At 53.9% G+C, this 14515-nt stretch overlaps 1 pseudogene; it reads right to left on the minus strand.

Moving 5' to 3' along the window:
* Positions 1-164: 164 nt before the first annotated feature.
* LOC120713036 lies at positions 165-14275 on the minus strand (annotated as a pseudogene).
* Positions 14276-14515: the final 240 nt, after the last annotated feature.

Here is a 14515-nt window from a genome sequence, read left to right on the forward strand (position 1 = left end):
GCATAACTAAGCTCTTAAGGAATTCCTCAAGAACAAACGGGCGTGTGATTATGACACAAGCTCGCTTATCAAACATGCAACTTATTAGCTCTTGGCTTTGGTAGACCTCTTTTACTAGCACAGTTTTGCCGATACCTCCCATTCCCCACACAGAGATCACCCTCTGTTGCTGGCCATCTTGACTTGAAATTAGACTGATAATATCATACTTAACTTTCTCTCGACCGATGAGCTGAGATTCCTGCGAAGCACCTGCAATTGTTCCATTGAAAGTAAGGACCCTTGTGACCACTTTGTCATTGGCGCCTAAAGATCGATTCCCTGTAATTTCATCACTGGTAGCTGCAGAGTTGTCATTGTCGATTCTAGCTTCATTTGAGTTAACTCTGGTTCTGTTAAATTTGTTCTGCTTTGAGAGTCCTAAACATGAATACACAATGTTTTGCGACACTGTTAATATCATTAACATTTATACTATATTACACTTTTTAAAAGAGATCAACACGTGAACAACATAATATACATACAATCTGCAGCATACATACATAATGATTAAATCATATGAATCTACAAGTTATTAATTATAAGAAAGGTATCAACCCATGCGTCAATTGAATAGTTCAAGTTCTAGAAATTATCATCTTGGAACATAATTATGTATAAGAAACTAGTAGCCAAACCATGCTACCAATCAAACTTTTAAACAAATGTACTATTTCAATCCATATATACTATAAGAAATCTAAGGTATGAACAAATGAAGGTTCCTACTTGGCTAGAATTACACATTCAATCAAGTTTTTTTAGTCTCCAACACGCAGGAGAACAGCTTGTCATTGCATTAAGGAGTGAAAATATTATAAATTTCAAGGTCCTTATGTTTCTGATCCAATGTCATCAACGACTTGCAATGTATAAGAATATAATTTGAAAATACAATATTTTACACGCTGTCAATATACAACTCTAGAAATTCAATAGCCAAAGCTGCTCACTTGAGGTCACGATTTGTCTAAATCATACATATTCTTGACCGAGGGAATATTAGATGTTAAATCTTGTTATATCTGTACTTGAACAAGAATGTTCCCTTTTTACCTTTTTAGAATGTTATTAAACACAAATATACTTTTTTGCAAAGGGAAGATGATTATAGTAAAGAAAAATCAAGGTACACTGTCCTGTTACATGGATAAGCCTGGAAAACAGCAGGAATATATTGAAGAAGCTTTCAGGCCCTTCCCACCTAGTTATCATCTCTAGTGATCTCCAACAGCTCCTCTCTATCCCCAAATAGAAGAAGCACATTAAACCTCCCACATAGACACCAATCCTGAGGAGCAGACCCTTCATGGAAACACATCTCAGCCCTAATACTCAGCCTTGACTGACATATACTCAGCCTTGGCTGACTTAAGCAGTGATGGATAAGTCTTTGCTGTTGGTCTTTGTGGTCCCTTGTACCCCTGCAGCATCTTGTAGTCCTTAGCATCTTGGACTGCAGCATCTTGGACTGCAGGATAGCAGTTAGTGTCCTCTCTAGGACAGCAGTTAGACTAGTGTTAGACTAGCATTATTGGCTTCGTTTGCTGCCCAGCAGCCTGCTGTATATATATGTGGCCACCCTTCCCGTTGGAAGGCATGGCATTGTGAGTGTGAATGAAGAAAAAAAACCAGAAAACTTCCCCAACTTGAGTGTCATCCTCTCAGCTCAATGAGAGTGAAAATTGAGCTTCTAACATCAGGTTGGATATCTCTTGCTCCTCCCCTTCCCAAGCCGCTGTAGCAGCCCAGCCACCACCACCAGCAGCTAGCGCAGCAGCAGCAGCCGCTGCAACAGCAGCAGCAGCTCCGGCTGCCTCTTCTTCCCCGTTCCGTTCCCTTCCCCCTCTCCACGCAACAGCCCCTTGGAGGTGCGCCATGTCCGACGCACCGTCTCAGCGCTCGGTCGCCTCGAGCGCACGGCGCCAGCGAGATGCCGAGCTCGCCGCGGCAGAGGAGCGCAGGCGAGCGACGGCTCAAGCCGCTGCAGCAGCGGCGAGGGCGGCCAGGCTGGCTGCAGCGGAGCTGGCACCGCCCAAGGCGGAGATGGAAGCAGAGGAGGCGGAGGATGCATTGCGTGCGGCGGAGGTCGAGGTTGAGACCTTGCGCGGCAGCCTCAGCGGCTCCATCGCCGGCGACACCACCGCCGACAGGGACCTTGAGGAGTTAGCAAGGGAGAGGGCGCCTGCCACAACTGTGGCAGGCCCGGCCACTGGGCCAGGGACTGCCCGCAGCGGAGGCGTGGGGGCCAAGCCCACATCGCGGAGGCCCAGCCGGATGACGAGCCGGCTCTGTTCCTACTCCACGGGGACATGGAGCCGCATCCGGCGGCACCGCCTGTCACCGCTCTACTCCACCTCGACGAGCCGCGTGCCCGAGTTCTCCTCGGCAACAGCTCCGACGACGACAGGGTCGATGGCTGGTACCTCGACTCCGGCGCCACGCACCACATGACCGGGCGGCGGGAGTTCTTCTCCGACCTGGACGTCGACGTAGGTGGCTCCGTCAGGTTCGGGGACTCCTCCGCCGTGGAGATCAAGGGCGTGGGCTCTGTGATCTTCACCGCCAAGTCCGGAGAGCACCGGATGCTCACCGGAGTCTACTACATCCCGGCGCTGCGGAACTCCATCATCAGCCTTGGGCAACTCGATGAGAGCGGCTCGCGCGTGGTGATCGACAGCGGGGTCCTCCACATCTGGGACCACCGTCGGCAGCTTCTCGCCAGGGTGGTTCGAGGGAAGAACCGCCTCTACATTCTCCATGTCGGGATGGCCCAGCCTCTTTGTCTTGCAGCTCGCATGGACGACGAGGCATGGCAGTGGCACGAGCGCTTTGGGCACCTCCACTTTGAGGCCCTGAAGCGGCTTGGCGCCAAGGAGATGGTGCGAGGCCTCCCGTGCCTCGACCACGTGGAGCAGCTCTGCGACGTCTGCGTGCTGACGAAGCAGAGGCGGCACTCCTTCCCCCAGCAGGCGAGCTTCCGAGCCAAGGAGCGGCTCGAGCTCGTACACGGGGACTTGTGTGGCCCGGTGACACCGGTCACACCAGGAGGACGGCGCTACTTCCTGCTGCTCGTCGACGACCTCTCCCGCTTCATGTGGGTGATGATCCTCGGCAGCAAGGGAGAGGCTGTGGACGCCATCAGGCGTGCTCAGGCCGCTGCGGAGGCGGAGAGCGGCCGCAAGTTGCGCGTGCTGCGCACCGACAACGGCGGCGAGTTCACGGCTGCCGAGTTCGCGGCGTACTGCGCGGATGAGGGCATCCAGCGCCACTACTCCATGCCGTACAGCCCGCAGCAGAACGACGTCGTCGAGCGGTGCAACCAGACGGTTGTGGGGATGGCCCGGGCCCTCCTCAAGCAGAGGGGGATGCCGGCTGTCTTCTGCGGAGAGGTGGTGGTGACGGCCGTCTACATCCTCAATTGCTCGCCCACCAAGGCACTCGACGGCATGACGCCGTATGAGGCTTGGCATGGGCGTAAGCCGGCGGTCTCCCACCTGCGGGTCTTCGGCTGCCTCGCGCTCGCCAAGGAGCTTGGCCACATCGGGAAGCTCGACGACAGGAGCACTCTGGGAGTGTTCATTGGCTACGCGGAGGGTTCGAAGGCCTACCGCATTCTCGACCCGGAGACACAGCGTGTGCGCACGACGCGCGACGTTGTGTTCAACGAAGGGCGAGGATGGGCGTGGGACAAGGCGGTGGACGACGGCTTGGCTCCGACGTACGACGACTTCACCGTCGAGTATGTCCACTTCGAGGGAGCTGGGGGAGTAGGCAGCTCTTCTTCGCCGAGCGTGCCTACCCCGGTCCCCGAGCCTCCACCGACTCTGGCGCCCGACACACCGGCGGCACCACGTTCTTCAGCTGCGACTCTGGCTGCGCCGAGTTCCTCGGCTGCACCACCACAACCGGCGACGCCGCGCACTCCAGCACCGACAGCCACTCCTCCGGGCACGCCTACTCCAGCACCTGCTCACAGCCCGGTGGAGTTCGCTACTCCGCTCTCTCACGACGAGGAGCGCATCGACGCGTACCACGACGGTGAGCCGCTGCGGTACCGTACGATGGAGAACCTTCTCGGCGATCAGCCGGTGCCGGGACTGGTGCCTCACGACCTGGAGGCGCAGTTGCACCTCGCGTGCGACGACGGCGAGCCTCGGTCTTTTGCAGAGGCCGAGGGACACGCGGAATGGCGTGCCGCGATGCAGTCGGAGATGGACGCGGTTGAGAAGAACCGCACTTGGGAGCTTGCTGATCTCCCTCGCGGTCACCGCGCGATCACCCTTAAGTGGGTGTTCAAGCTGAAGAGGGATGAGGCCGGAACCGTCGTCAAGCACAAGGCTCGCCTGGTGGCACGGGGTTTCGTGCAGCAGGAGGGAGTCGACTTCGACGATGCCTTCGCTCCCGTGGCACGGATGGAGTCCGTGCGACTCCTCCTTGCACTAGCTGCCCAGGAGGGCTGGCGTGTCCATCACATGGACGTCAAGTCGGCGTTTCTCAACGGTGACTTGAAGGAGGAGGACTACGTGCACCAGCCGCCGGGGTTTGCGATCCCCGGCAAGGAGGGTAAGGTGCTACGTCTGCGCAAGGCCCTCTATGGCTTGCGGCAGGCCCCGAGGGCGTGGAACGCCAAGCTGGACTCCACGCTCAAGGGGATGGGCTTCGAGCAAAGCCCGCGCGAGGCGGCCATCTACCGGCGGGGCAAAGGAGGCAATGCCCTACTGGTGGGTGTCTACGTCGACGACTTGGTGATCACCGGCACCAAGGATGCGGAGGTGGCGATGTTCAAGGAGGAGATGAAGGCCACCTTCCAGATGAGCGACCTGGGGCCTCTCTCCTTCTACCTGGGGATTGAGGTGCACCAGGACGACTCCGGGATCACACTTTGACAGACCGCCTACGCCAAGCGCGTCGTCGAGCTCGCTGGGCTCACCGACTGCAACCCAGCTCTCACTCCGATGGAGGAGAGGCTGAAGCTGAGCCATGACAGCACGGCGGAGGAGGTGGATGCTACTCAGTACCGGCGTCTTGTGGGGAGCCTCCGCTACCTCGCCCACACACGGCCGGACTTGGCGTTCTCCGTCGGCTACGTCAGTCGGTTCATGCAGCGACCGACGACGGAGCACCAGCAGGCCGTGAAGAGGATCATCCGCTATGTTGCGGGGACTCTCGACCACGGTCTCCACTACCCGAGGTGCCCTGGGGCGGCACACTTCGTCGGGTACAGCGACAGCGACCACGCTGGTGACATCGACACCAGCAAGAGTACGAGCAGGATCTTCTTCTTCCTCGGCGAGTGCCTCGTTAGCTGGCAGTCGGTCAAGCAGCAGGTGGTGGCCTTGTCCAGCTGCGAGGCCGAGTACATAGTGGCCTCCACCGCGTCGACTAAGGCGCTCTGGCTCGCTCGACTGCTTGGTGATCTACTCGGCAGAGACACTGGAGCAGTGGAGCTCAGGGTGGACAGCAAGTCCGCTCTGGCCTTGGCGAAGAACCCCGTTTTCCACGAACGGAGCAAGCACATCCGGGTGAGGTATCACTTCATCCGAGGCTGCTTGGAGGAAGGAAGCATCAAGGCGAGCTACATCAACACCAAGGATCAGCTTGCGGATCTGTTCACCAAGCCCCTTGGGAGGATCAAGTTCCTTGAGCTTTGCTCCAGGACTGGGATGGTCAAATCTTCCCACAAGACGACGCACAAGACTTAGGGGGAGAATGATGGATAAGTCTTTGCTGTTGTTTTTTGTGGTCCCTTGTACCCCTGCAGCATCTTGTAGTCCTTAGCATCTTGGACTGCAGGACAGCAGTTAGTGTCCTCTCTAGGACAGCAGTTAGTGTCCTCTCTAGGACAGCAGTTAGACTAGTGTTAGATTAGCATTATTGGCTTCGTTTGCTGCCCAGCAGCCTGCTGTATATATATATGTGGCCACCCTTCCCGTTGGAAGGCATGGCATTGTGAGTGTGAATGAAGAAAAAAACCAGAAAACTTTCCCAACTTGAGTGTCATCCTCTCAGCTCAATGAGAGTGAAAATTGAGCTTCTAACAAGCAGATCCCTTACCTTACTCCTCTATCCCTATCATGGCCTTTCCTAGTTCCAATTCATTTTTTATATTTGATATTGTTGGTTGATTTTTCTCAAACACATACGTACATGGTATTTGGAAAATTGTTTTTTTAGTTGATGGACTTATGGCCCATTTATGAAAGAGAAGTTTAAATAGGAACAATGACGGACACTTCACCACTATACATATGTGTGTGAAGATCCTTAGAGGAAAATCTAGCTAGCGCACCCTCATAATTCTTCAACATGAAGATTAAATGAGCACTTCATTTTATTTCACATGACTCTGAAGATGTAGCTTAAAGAGTAGTACTAGATACAGCAGCTCCAATGCCTTTTACTAGCTGAGATATTGATATAGATATAGAAGAACAGACCTCTACTCCAATCATCATATAATCCTACTGCATTGTAACAAAATTTAAGCTGTGGGATCTCAGTAAGTAGATATCTATTGCTCCACTGAATGTTAATTAGACGGTTTGAGATCTCAGTAAGTATTACCTTCTTGCAGAAAGCAAACATATCTTGATCAACTAATGATTGCTTGAGCTCCAACACTGCACAGTCCTGCTCAGCACATAATCTCGCAGTTTCGGCTTGCCTTGTGGACACTATGATTCGGCTTCCCTTCTTGTTGTTTGGAAAATAAGTTTTAATATAGTCCAACTCCTCAATGTTGGAAAGATCATTAAGTACAATCAGATAGCTCTTCTCATTCACATGCTTATTGAACTCATCAACCAGATCATTTTGCTTTAGCATCCCCACCTTCTTAAGAACTTGAGCCCCAAGAGCTGCTTTTTCAGCCAGCTCATCTTGTTTAATCATCCCTATCTTCTTAAGAACTCGAGTCCGAAGAGCTTCTTTTTCTTGTGCCTTTCCTGCTTCTTCAAGACGCACTGCATAGAATTGCCTCATAATGCACTGGAGGAACTCTGACGGATTGAAAGGATGCATGATCCTGATCCAAGCGTAGCATTCATACCTCCCGGTTGTTTTCAGATCATTGTAGACCCTTTTAATGACGGCAGTCTGTAACATCCCGGATTTTTCCGGAATGTTATAATGTCGAAAAATGTGAATTTCAAAAAAAATTCGTGGCAATGCTGTAAATAACAACCTAAGTAGGATTTCTGTCTTCTAAAAAATCCTAGTAATTAAAAATTTCTAATGTAATTAAGGTTATTAATTGCTAGTGTGAGAATATTTGGAGTTGTTTGGATTTATTTGGCTCTACCTTGTTTAATTCAATTTCGATTTATTTTATTGTGTGAGAATTGTGTGGAAATTAAATCGAGTTGTGCCCCTCAATTTAATTTCATCTCCTAGTACTTGAGTGGGATTTAATTTGAATTATGCCATTCAAATTAAATCCAAGCCTCTAACCCTAACCCGCAAACCTATCCTAACCCTAGCCCTGACCCTAACCCGGACCGAAGCCCGCAACCCTAACCTGGACCTAACCCGTAACCCGGACCGCGATCCAAACCCCAAAACCCGATCCAAACCCAGTTAGTCCAAGCCCAGCTGCAAAACAAAAACCAAAGGCCATAAGATGGCCTGCACACAACCTGACCCAGTTGCCCTTTTGGTCTGCCTCGCAGCCCCCGCTGCACGGCCCCAGAACCTACCCCGCGGCCCAATCCAACCAGCCCAAACTGACCTAGCTTACCTCGCTCGGCCCGACTCGCACGCGCGCATCCCGCGCGCGGAGGCGCTCACGCAACCCAACCCGCTCGCCCTGCCTGCCCCGCCAGACTCGCCCGGCCCAGCTCGCACGCACCCTTCTCTCTTGCTGCCGCTGATGCATGGGGCCGCCCTGTCGGTCGGCGCTGTTCCCCTTTCTCCCCCACGCGGACGCCGCCCGTCTCTGTGTTGCTCTGCTTTTTGCTGCACCGCGCGGATGTCGTCTCCACCCCACGACAACGGAGCGAAACCGCCAGCCGCGAGCCGAACTGCCATGCCTGCCGTGCTCACGTCACCCTCGACCACCAGCGCCGCGCCCTTGCCTTGGCCGCACCGCAAACCCCAGCGCCGCACCCCCGGATGCGAGCCACGCGTCTAGGCACAGACGCCGAAAATCACCGGCCGTCCGGCTTCGCCCAAGCCCGCGCAACCCTAGAGCCCCTCTATAAATCCCCAATCGAGCCGCAGCCGAACCCGAGAGCCCTCGGGTGCTTTTTCTTTCCGCCGCCGGCACAGAAAGAAAGTGGAGAGGAGCCAAGGACAGAGGAGAGAGGGAGTGGAGAAGAAGAAAGAGCCAAGCCCCAGGAAGAGGGGGAGAAGGAGCGTGCCGAGCACCCGCCGCTGCGTCCGGAGCCGACGTCGACAAGGAGGAGGAGGACGCACCGCCGCAGAGGACTTTCACCAAGCCTGTGCCTTTTTGACCACATCGCTGTTGCGGTTCTCCCAGCACGGCCTCGCTACCTCGCTGCTCCGACTCGCCACTGCATCGCCACCCATCGCCCTCGAGCCCACCGGTAGGCCGCCGCCGTTCTCGACGCGCCTCACCCTCCTGCACTTGCTCCGCCCTATTTTGCCCGTGAACCACGAACACCCGACGCTCGTCGCCGCCGTCGATCCTTGGCCGCCGGCGTGCCTATCCGTCGTGCTGTCGTCCCGCGGGCCTGAACCCGAGGTCCGTGTGCGCACGTGCACGCGCCACCCACGCGCCCCACAGGGGCTCTCAATGCCACGAGACCTCACCGGCCAAGCCTTGGCTCGTACTCGTCACCGCCGCCATCGCGCCTTGGCCGCGTCCACGCTGCGCCGCGCCCACGACGTCGTGGCCACGACACACCCCAGAGCACGCACACGCACGCCTCAGCCTGGCCTGCTTCACACACGCTGCCCTCAAGGCCGCGCCGTTACCCAGCCTAGGCCCTGCCCTTGGTCGCCTTGACCGAACCACCCTAGGCCCCTGCTTGCTCACGCCGTACCTCGCCGACGAGCCGCCACCGACACGCCGCCAGAGGAGCACCACCACCAAGTCAGGGAGAAGAAGATGCTGGACCACATCGCAGCCGCCTCAGCTGCTCACCGCCGCCGTCGAAGCCTCGCCGCTCTGCCGCCGCTGCCTCCGGAGTGCCCTATCCACGACGCGACGCCTCTGGAACCCCGGCCGCCCGTCGTCGCCGTGACCTTACCCTGGTCTACAACCCAGCGCCGCCGCGGGTCTAGTGTGCCAGCCGCCGCGCGCGCGCCCAAACCGGTTGCAAGGCCGAATCCTTCGCCTAGCCTCAGAGCCCCACCTGGCTGCCACCCTGCTGGCCCTGGCCCCGCACCACGCCTTGCCGTGGCCGCGCCGCGCTGGGTGCGTGCGCGCACGCCATGCCCCTTTTGGCCACTGCCTGAACCTCGTAGCTTCGCCCTTACTGTCCGTGTGCCTCGCCACCATCCTTGCCCGGCTTCGCGTTGCCCAAGCCGCTGCGCCGACGAGCCTTGCCCTGTCCTGCTCCGCCTCGCTGCCGAGCACGCCATCCACCTTGACCCCCTTGACTTCGCTGGCGAGCCGTGCCACATAACCCCGCGCACGCGCTGTCGTGGCCGCCGCCGCGACCCTATCCCCGCCATGGCCGCGCCTCGCCTTCACCTCGCCACCGCCCAGTCCCCGTCCTTGACCGCGCGCCCCTGCCAAGCCCGTCGGAGGAGGCGAGAGAAGCAAGAAGAGGAGAAGGACGCACTGCCATGCGGGCCCGGCTCGCCAGTGAAAAATAAAGAAGAAAGGGGAGGAGAAGTGGGCCGCATGTGCCCCGTCGGCCCAAGAACCGCCCGCGAAGAGAAGAAGGGGAGGAGAAGTGGCGATGGGTCGCTTGTGCCCTGTCGGCCTAGCCCGCTGAGCCGAGTACCCGAGCCAGCCCTTCTGTTCTGAGCCGCACCGAGCCGGCCTGTGAGCCGTTTCCTGAGCCGGCCCACCTCCTTGAGCCGAGTCGAGTTGGGCCACTGAGCCGGCCCAACTATGTTTAGAGCTCAGTAGCTCTCTAACCTTTTCCTTTTTCTGGTTTAGCCTGACGTGCGGGCTCCACTTGTAAGTCTCTAGTGTGAGGCTGACCTTTGGGACCCACTGACATGCGGACCCCACTGACCCGGTTGACCAATCAACAGTCAATGTTGACTTGGTCAACGCTGACGTCAGCAGAGCTGACCCCCAGGTGACGTCATGGTGATGTCGTGCTAACATCATCATGCCACGTGGCACGCTCTGGTGCTGCCACGTGTCACCCCTGTGTTTTTCCTTTTTCAATAATCATTTATTAATTCCAAGAAATGCTTTGATCTTAGAAAAATCGTAGTAATTCAACCGGAGCTCAGAAAAATATGAAACCAGTTTCATAAATCTTCTAAAATCATGATCTATGCGTTAAAATAGGTTTTGTTGTGAGTTGGATCTTATTTGAGCCTGTTTTGTGCATTCTTGCACTTTGGCCCCTGTATTTATACGTAATTACGATTAGGTCCTGACGAGGAGGAGCTGACCGACGTCCCGGACGACCAGAAGATACCGAAGGACGTACCCGGAGACCAGAAGACGTCAGAGACCGAGGAAGGCTACGAAGACCTATCAGGTTCACGCCCCATTCGAGATTGAATACCTATTAGGCATTGCTTGCTAGATACGCTACGCTCCCAAATTGAGTGTGATGAGATGAGCTTGCATGGCCAATTATTTACCGTATTCCTTGTTTCCCATACTAGACATGAATTGATGTATGCTATTGCTTCTATGAGTGAGTTTTGGGGTATGGGAATATATGATGTGATAGTCCTTGCTTGCTGGAAGATGCCTCCACATATATGGGAGTTGGTGATTAGGTTACAGCGGGGGCGAGCGGACCCTTTTCTCAGATCTTTGGATCGAGAGCCGGGGATTGTGTGTTGGGCACGATCCTGTGAGCACTTGTGATGGGTGACGGGCACCTATGGCGGGTGCTAGACCGTTCCTGTGGGAACATAGTAGAGGTGTAGTTTTGGAGGAGATACTTGTAATGGGTATCGATTTGCAGACCATGTTGACGGAATGCCAACTTGGACTAAGACACTCGCCTCGGCTGGATGAAGGACTTGACTTTGTGGCCCTAGTGACGGAACTATGTCAAACGTGCACACAACTTATCCTTTATGAGGGGGGACCCAGCCCGAGCTAGCTACGCGCGGCACCATTACTGCAGGAGGATAGTGTTTCAGTGTCAGGGGGAGTGGGCAGGACCCTTTTGCCCCCGATCGCAGAATCCATGGAGATTCCATTCTAGATAGCTTCACAGCCCCGGGCGACCTACTGCGGGGGGACGCGCCCCAGACCGGGAGTAGGATGGTGCCGTAGCCGTTAGTTTCATTGACTGGTGCCTCAGAGAAGGTCAGGTCGCTCCTGGCTGGATTCATGGCGAGTGGGTACAGGTGTACAACCCCTGCAGGGTGAAAACTATACGTATAGCCGCGAACTCGGTCATGTACAACTCTGGATCTGGCCCCACAAATGTAGTTAGATCCACATATACTTTTCTACCTCCCTCTAGTCTACTTTTCCTACTTGGATAGCAGCTGAGGTGCAGGGAGAGGGAGTTTCCACACCGAAACAGGGTTGAGACAGTTGTAGTGGAAGATAGGAGACCGGGAGTCCGGGTTGCCGGAGCTGCCCGTGTTGAAAGGTGTTTTGGATGACTTGTATATACTGCTTGCATAGGAAGACATAGCCTATCCTTGGCATTATCTTTTTACCGTTTGCATCCACAATAAAGCTTGCATACGGATGGTTACGTGAACATATCTCATCCTTAGGGATAGCCTGATAGATGCAGGATCCGAGTGAAGGAGTCGACAGGACGACAAAGGAAGATGATGTGAAGGATGACCCGAGCTACACTCTGAGCTGCCTGTGGAGAGGATTCATGAAGATGAAGTTTGCCCAGAAGAATAGATATCGTTTCCGCTTTTTGTTTTCTTTTAGCCCAAGAGGCTTGTACTTTGAAATTCGTATTACAATCATTTGGATTATGTAATAAATAAACCCATGTGAAGTTGTAAACGTGAGTTATGTCTGTGATAATCAATTGAAATGAGTTCTGTATGTGATAGCTACCGATACAGGGACTATCACGATGATACAGAGGGTCGGGTTCACCTTTCAGGAATCCGGTCTGTTTCAGTCTGACCAAGAACACCACTTGTTCCCCACACAGCAATGACCTGAAGGTTCTTGTCCTCCGTGCTGATAAGTTGGGAAAGGTCCAGTTTTGCTTCGTCCTGCTCCCTTCTTGATTCCTCCATTCCAAACATTGTTGCATCAGCCATGCTGGGCTGCCAAGTGCCGGCGGCAGTGTTCTTGGTGTCAGCCCTTGATGAGGCGGTATCGCATATTCCTCTGGCTGACGTCCTCGACCTTGGCTCTGAGCTCCTTCATCTGCTTGGCCACCTGGCGACGGTCGAGCAGCGTGCGAGGGGCGCGCCACCAAGATGGCCTTCCCAGACGGACGGCGAAGTCCTCGATGCAGTCCTCGACGTCGTAGGCCACGTCGCGGACCTGCTTCACCCATGTGTTGATCACCTTGTGGCCCTCTCGCTCCTCGTGCGCTGTCATCAGGAAGGCCTGCATCATCTGGAGCTCGTCCCTGATGAAAGCCTGGTCGCGCTGGACGCCAAGCTGCCAGGCCACCTCCTCGGCCATGGCGGATTTGGCGTACCCAACCGCGCCATCGAACACGGCCTTGCCCACGCTCAACGCTGTCGCCTCCATGGCGCGATCTCCTCTCCCCTCTGATGGTCCGTTGTGTGCTTGTGTGGATGCGAGAGGCGCTACTGCTGCTTATTGCCGATCCATCTGTCCAGGTCTTTCGAAAAAAAATATTTTTTTCCTTTTCTGAAGGCTCGTTCGTATGGATGGATGGCAGTTGCTCAGGTCATAATGAGCCACGAAGGCGATTGATTATTGACCGTACCCCCCCTCAACGACTCTTGATGTCAGAGGAGCTCAAGTGGGGGCGTGGGGCTGGTTGGGGCAAAATGTTAAGCACTTCGCCTCGCTGGCAAACTTGACTAGGTGCTGGTTCCCGGGTAAAGTTTTTAAAATAAAAGTTTTTTGTATTTGAAATATTAAATATAGACTAATCATAAAACTAATTATAAAATTTATCTGTAAACTTCGAGATGAATTTATTAAAACTAATTAATCCGTCATTAGCATATGTTTACGGTAGCAATTTATTATCTAATCACAAACTAATTAGGCTTAAAAAATTCGTCTCGCAATTTACAGGCAATACGTGAAAATCAATTTTTTGTCTAAATTTAATATACCATGCATGTGTCTAAACATTGATGTGATCGATGTGTAAAGTTTTAGACGAGTAACTAAACAAGGGGAGTGTGTCAGTCCGTGTCCAAAATTATAATGCCAGGAACGGCGATTTTGAGTGCAGGAATATACCTCATAGACTAAGCAGCAGGCTCAGGAATATACCACCCTTACTACTCTGCTTCCTCCTCCTAGCTCCGCAAAATATACCTTAACATTCCAACAGAAGATAATGAAGCTGCAACGTGTGCATACAGTATTAATCAAGGATCGGATCGGAATAACTCGCTGTTGCTTGTTATTCAAATTTTCGTCATGAAGACCACAATGTGTTTGGTACGCATGTTCACATGGGAGCTGTCTGTTCATTCCGCCATGTGACTTCCAAAGTCTAACCCGCAGCTTAAGTTTTGTTATAATGTATTAGGAATTAGGATATATATGATGATCGGAATAGCTATCCGTTTGATGGTAACGACTATGACTGGGCAGCCTCCCTGTTCCTTTGATAAATGATGCATATGCATAACTTGGCAACAAGCTTGACCACAAACCAATAAATCGGCAGGATAATATTGTATATACAAGAAGGCCGTGAAAATAAAACTGCATGCATTTGACAAGCACAAGCAAATTGCCGTGATTTTTAATTTGAAGTGCAAGCACTAAACGATATGGACTAGCTAGTACTCTAGTGGCAGTTTCATCAGCTACAAAACGACTTCAGATGTAAACTGGAATGATTTCAGAGAAGCAAATCACAGGAGCAATCACCTCGCCTATGGAGCGCCTTTCAGCCAGTAGCGCTCCACATGCGAGCTTCCGATGCAGCAGGCCAGCAGCACAAGCTCTGGACGGACCGACTGCTGCAGTGCTGCTTCCGACGACGCATGCAGACGCTGCTCTGCTTATCTGGAGGCCAGTTTGGAGCGCCCGCGCCGCTTCGCCTTGAGAGGAGGACACCACAGTGCAGGCCTGTTACGGAGTTCTGGCCCAACGTGGCCTCTCACTCTCACCAGCAATCAACGCAGCCACAGGAACTCCAGGGCTGAGCTCCAGCACGGCCCTGGCCGCTCGCCCGCGACCGCGCCTAGGGCTTTTCTTTCTACATATTTGCCA

The sequence above is a fragment of the Panicum virgatum genome, chromosome 6K (genome assembly GCF_016808335.1).
Source record: "Panicum virgatum strain AP13 chromosome 6K, P.virgatum_v5, whole genome shotgun sequence".
NCBI classification, from domain to species: Eukaryota; Viridiplantae; Streptophyta; class Magnoliopsida; order Poales; family Poaceae; genus Panicum; species Panicum virgatum.